We start from the raw sequence: 5,979 nt of genomic DNA, 5'->3' as shown, positions 1-5,979 counted from the left end.
ATTTTATGGATAAAAGCTAAGAGTTCAATGATGCCTCCTGGGTCCCACAGATTGCCTTGCCATGCTGGTGGCAAAGCCGGGCTTGCATCAGAGCTGGCGCAGGAGGCCCTGCCAGCACACAGCAGCCTCTTTTCCAGATGGTCCTTGCAGGCTCAGCTCCCACAAATGAGACAACCGGGGGCGAATGGCACAGGCCTGGTGACCCAGCTCCAACCTTCTTCTTGTCCAAAAGGGCCCCACCTGCCACCTGCGCCCAGGCTCCCTCTTGGCCCACTCCATGCCAGGGGAGGGGAGCAGGTCATTTGGATCGCTCTGAGCCCTGGGTGTTCCACTACTTGAATTCCTCCCCTGGCCATGTGCTTACTAGCTGGGAAGTCTTGGGGGAAATCATCTCATCTTCTTGATGTTTATTTGTTTGGCTGTATCGGGTCTTAGTTGCGGCACATGAGAGCTTCATTGCATCACGAAGGGTCTTTGTTGGGGTGCATGGACCCTCTAGTTGGACTCGCTAGTTGTGGCATGCAGCTTCAGCAGTTGGCAGCAGGCAGGCTTAGTTGCTCTGCAACTTGTGGGATCTTAGTTCCCCAACCAGGGATCGAACCCATGTCCTCTGCTTTGCAAGGAAGGTTCTTAACCACTGGACCACCAGGGAAGTCTCTCATCTCATCTTCTTGAGCTTCACTTTTCCGTCTGCAAAATGAGGATAAGCAAGGTGCGCCCCTGAGAGAGTGGTTTGGGTTAAATGAGATGGGGCATGTCAAGTTTCAGCCCCCAGAGCATGTTACATGTTCGCTCTGATTATCTGATTCCCAGATTCTCCTCCTCCCTTCCCAGATGCTCTATGGCCTGGACAGGGCTGGTCTAGGGCCGGGAAGGCAAAATAAGGAGGCGTCCAGTGTGGCCTCCTTGGGCCTGGGCTCCCCAAGCTCACAGCTGGGGTCCTCCAGCCTTCCCAGAGGCTGACCACCTCTTGGCCTCTCTCCTGTTCTGAAGTAGAGATCAGGCCAGGAGGGGCTGAGTGAAAGCCTGAAGCTCTTTGGAAACGATAGACAAGGACGACGCCCTGTTGGTTCTCAGCTTTCTGATGGGTCGGCGTCCACACTCTGATGGTTGGCAAATATTCTTCGTATCAGCCCTGGTAATAAATCTGGTCCAGCTACGTATATTGCTTTCCCATTGTGTGTGTTCTGGTGTTAGGTTCTGTGTGGGGATAAGAGGCGGGGGGAACGACCAAGGTAACTCAGATAGCAGGCCCCTCACCCCACTTGAGGAGCCTAGAGGAAGATGATGGACAGACGGACTTGCAACACTCTCCCTCAGCACATCTTCAGACAAGGCAGAGTGTGTGGTATGTAAACGGGGAGCAAACACAGTTTTGTGGGAACAAAGGAAATGATTTCCTCTCGCTGAAGGTGGTGGAAGTGGAGGTAATCTCAGAAGACCTCCAGAGGGAGGCATTCATGGAGATCAGTGTTGGCAAGTAGGTAGGATTTCTTCTGGTGGAAAAGAAGACAGGGGTATTCCAGACTGAGGGAACAAACAGGAGTAAGTAAATCAACCTTGAGGTGGAGGCTGTGTTTGGTGGAATGCTGGATGTGCCGGAGGAGGAATTTACAAGGAAACCAGAAAAGGCACCACCATCTGATCCCCCGAGTGGAGCTAACGGCAGGGCAGAGACTCATTTCCTTCCCATGCCAGGGCCTCTGGCCCAGTTCCTCACTCATGCATAAAATGGGGGTAAATCACATTTGCCTCACAGCACTGCTGCTAGGAGCTAAAAAGAGAGAGAATAAGTAAGGCTCCTGGCTCATGGTAGGCATGCAGGAAAGCTGAATCCTTCCAAGGTTTCTCTTCTGTCCACCTGCTCTGCAAGCACAGACTTAGTCCTGACCACCAACTTAGGAGAATCAGAATTAGTTATGGAGTTCATTCTCAGGCTAGGGTAAACTCCAGAAGGCAGGAGCACCATTTAGGTCCTGTCAACAAACATCGAGAGAGTGTCAAATCCTAACCTAGACCACCAGGGGACGAACATTTCTTGAAAGACTACAGCATGCAGCATGCTGGCCCCCTGAGGGAATACGGTGGTGATGCCTGGTTCATGGAGAGCTCTCCAAAGCTGGAGAGATGGATGGAGAAACAGACAAATGGAGGGAGAGGTGGAGGAGGGCTGGAGAGGAAGAAGGGGGATGGAGAGAGGGCTGATGGTTAGAAAAAGGGTCAAGAGGGGCAGGGATGGGTGGAGGGAGGAGGGAAGAATAGAAGGAGAGGGGTAAAGGGATGAGTGGAGGACGGAGGAACCAATGAAGGGATGGAAGGGTGGGAAGTGGACGGAAGAACGGAGGGGTTGAGAGGGAGGGATTAAGAGGTCGATGGTGACTCGATGGGTGGGTGGGTGGGTGGATGCTTGGATGGATGGATGGTTGATAGGATGGAGAGAGAGAGAGGGAAAGATGATTGGCTGGAAGAAGGGATGGAAGTCTGAGTGCAGGAATCTGGGAGGGGTGAAGAGAAGGATGCAGAAAGAGAGAAATTGATAGATGGAGAGATAGAATGGTAGAAGGGACTGAGGAAGGAATCGAGAGGTAGAGAAAAATGAATGGAGAGAAGGATGGAGAAAGGGAAGGAGGAATGAACGGAGAAATGGGGAGATGGATGTGTGGGTGGACGATGGCGTGGAGAACGGATGGAGAGACAGAGGGCTGGTCATCCCCTAAGGAGCTCACCTTTACCTGTCTCTGCAGACCCTGGCACTAGCTAGGCACCTGTTTGATTCCAGGCTCTGTAGATTTGTAACTGAAACCAGTGCAGCTGACCATGCTTTGGAAAGTACACAGACCCTGTAAACACTGAAACTTCCCATTTTGTCTCCTTCTTGGTCAGCAGTGGGAGGTCCTTCCAGGAGCGAAAAGGGAAGAGAGGCAGGGAAGTCTGCTGGGGGAAGGAGGAGGAGGAGAGGGCAGCTCAGCTGTTCAGTGGAAACGACCCATCCTAGTGGCATATGGGGAACATGTGGCCCCCCTCCCTCCTGGCACCGGAGACGCGTCATGCCAGGAGAGCTGGCAGCCAAGGGCACGGAGCGTTCCCAGAGGGAACTGCTGGCAGCCAGGCAGGAAGCAAAACTTGAAGCTACAGCCTGGAGCGGGTGCTGGAGCGGGTCTCGGGGGACCGTGGGAGGTTGGGAGGGGTGGGGTCCAGGCTGCCTGTCCCCTGGGGCTCTGAGGACAGTCGTCCTGCCCGGCCTCCAGCGGGGAGCAGATCCCCACCCGTGCAGGCCGTCAGAGCCCACGCAGCTCCCAGGAACCTGTGCTGTGGAATGAGCCCTGCACTCGGGGTCTGCTCTGCCCCTCACTCACTGCGGGATCCCAAACACATCCTTCTTTCTGGCCCTCGACATCCACATTGTTCCAAACACCATCCTGCTCACAGCAGCGAGTCAGTGAGGAGGTTTTTATCCCCAAGGAAGAAATAAAAACACTACACATTGAGATTTCCAATAAGCCCAGCGTTTTCTGTATGAAGGACCGTCCATCATCTTGAAATCACACCCGCCCTTCCTCCTACATTTTGGAGGTTAAGTATTGCCATTTCTTTTGTAAAATAAGGTCTGGTAATGGTAATTTTGTCATACAACTCTCGTTTATTTTTGTAATTTTTAACAGGGTACACAAAAATCCCAGATTGTGAAACACTGGACAAGATCATTCCTAAAGGGCCTTCCATAGTGGAGTAGATTCTGTCTCAGATGTACCCTCTCCCGTGCCACCCCCCGCTCTCCCCCCCCCCCAACCTCCTGCTTCCTTCTCCCACCAGGGCCTGAGTTTGGAACCTCAATGCCTACAGTTTCCTTCCTGAACCTTCCACCTGCCCCTGGGGGCAGCAGTGTCCTTGAGGTTCTGATGTAAGAAAGGATGCTCTCTGGGGCCAGAACAGGGCCTCACCTTCAACAATCCAGCTCAGCTCCATTGGATGCTCAGTTCACTGGCCACCACCCACCCCCAACTCTATACCAGACACCCAGCTGAACTGGGACCAGTCCATTCCTCTGGTGATTCTGAGGGCAGACTCCTTAGAGGCACCCCAGGACAACTCCACACAGGACACATGTGGGCTGACCAAGGCTCCCTGTGAACTGCACTGCATCTGGAGAGAGTCAAGTTCAAGTTCAGCAGCGGAGCAGCCAGTTAGGCTGGGGGGACCAGACCACAGAAGACATATTTGAGGGCTCGTAAGCCTCAGCACATGTGGACTGGCTGGTCTGCACCCTCCATGCTCACGGGCCCTGCCAGACGTGGGGGTGGGGAATTCATCAGAGGCAGTGGGAGTGCGGGATTCAGAGACATTCCCAGGCCAGGCCAGAGCCTTGCTTCCAGAAGCCCTTCCTAGGACACAGCACCCCTTTCATCTTCTCTTCCTCCCGAGGTGCCCCACCAGTGCCAGCTCTCCCAGTCTCAAAAATTACGAAAGAAGCATTCAGGCCAGCCTCCGTGGGACAGCCCAGCTCAGCGGTTTCTCCCTCTGAGCCGACTGCAGGCAGCTTGGAAGCCAGCGGAGCTGCAGACAGGCAGGGCCCAGCCGGCTCTCTGGTTTCCTGGATCTGAGAGTTTGTGCTCATTTATTATTTAGCAAATATGTCTTAATCACTGACTAAGGGATGGGTAAAGCACCCAGAGGGCGCTGGGTGTATGTGCGTCTGCGTGTCTGTGTGTGTCGGGGTGTCAGGGTAGGGGATGGGTGGAGAGGCGGTTTCCCAGATGAACCAACTGGGCTTTGGTGCCCAGGGGCCCGACTCTAGCAGGTGTGCCCCTGGGGAGGGCGGCACACCCACATTCGCAGGGACGAGTGCAGAGGGTGTTGGTTGAAGCTCCTGCTGCAACGGGTCCTGAGATGTTGCGTCACCAGCCAGGTGGCCCCAAGGTCAAGTCAGGAGGCTGTACTTTCCTAAACAGACTCTGGCTCCTGGAAGAGGAGGAAGTGTATTGCTAGAAAGGCTTACATTTGAAGTTCGTTTTTTGTTGTTGTTGTTCTTTTAATTGGTAATACACGCACCAATCTCATTTTGAAAATTGAGATACTTTGAAAGGATGTTGAACTAGTCTCTAACCCTCCCCAGCTGCCAGAGTCACAGCTTCCTCCTGAATCAGCAGGAGAGGCTGTCACGTGCCTGTCCCAGTGTGGTCCGTGTAAGAGCGTCCCATGCAGAGGAAACTGAACTGTGGACCCTGCAGAGCCTCAGGGGTCATCTCAACCCAACTCCTTGCTTCCACTGACGAGGAGAGAGACAGAGAGAGTGGGAAAGGTGCCTCAAATTTGCAAGGCAGGTGAGGCCAGGGCAGGCCTGGAATCCTTTTACTTCCATCCAGCACTCTTTCTCTGAGCCCGCTGCTTCCCCAGCTGTGACCAGGGGCAGGTGGGACCCCCAGGAGGACTGACCACATGAGCCACACACTTAGCAAGGCCTCTGATCCCTGAAGGCCTCCGGAGTCTGAGCCAAAGCAGGAGCTGACGGCTTGAGGGTAAAGACTGGGGCGCGGCCCCGTTCCGACTGGCTCGTCAACACTGGCCAGTGCGGCACCCTCTCTGGGGGCCTCTGTGTGGTCACTTCCGACATCAGGATAATCTCAGAACTGACTCACAGACCTGGAGCCGGGCCCAGGTGCTCCTCTCAGCATTAAGAGGAGGAACAGTATGACCCCTACAGTAGTTCCTACACCTACCCCCGGGCCGTGTTTCTCCACGGCACTGTTGCAATCTGACGGTCGGTGTAGTTTACTCATTTCTTTATCATCTCCATCCACAAGATGTGCCACAAAGTCAGAGATTTTTAATTGTTTTTGTTCCCTGCAAATTCCAGCTCCCAGGGGTTGCCTGGCACAGAGGCGATGCCCCGTAGAGATTTGTGGAGTGAATGAAAGAATGAATGAATGAGCCAGGGAATGAAGTCTTTCGGCTCGGAACTTGAACACCCCATCACGTCTC

Source organism: Bos mutus, chromosome 15 (assembly GCF_027580195.1).
Source record: "Bos mutus isolate GX-2022 chromosome 15, NWIPB_WYAK_1.1, whole genome shotgun sequence".
Lineage (NCBI taxonomy): Eukaryota > Metazoa > Chordata > Mammalia > Artiodactyla > Bovidae > Bos > Bos mutus.
Note: the sequence above shows the minus strand (reverse complement) of the source record.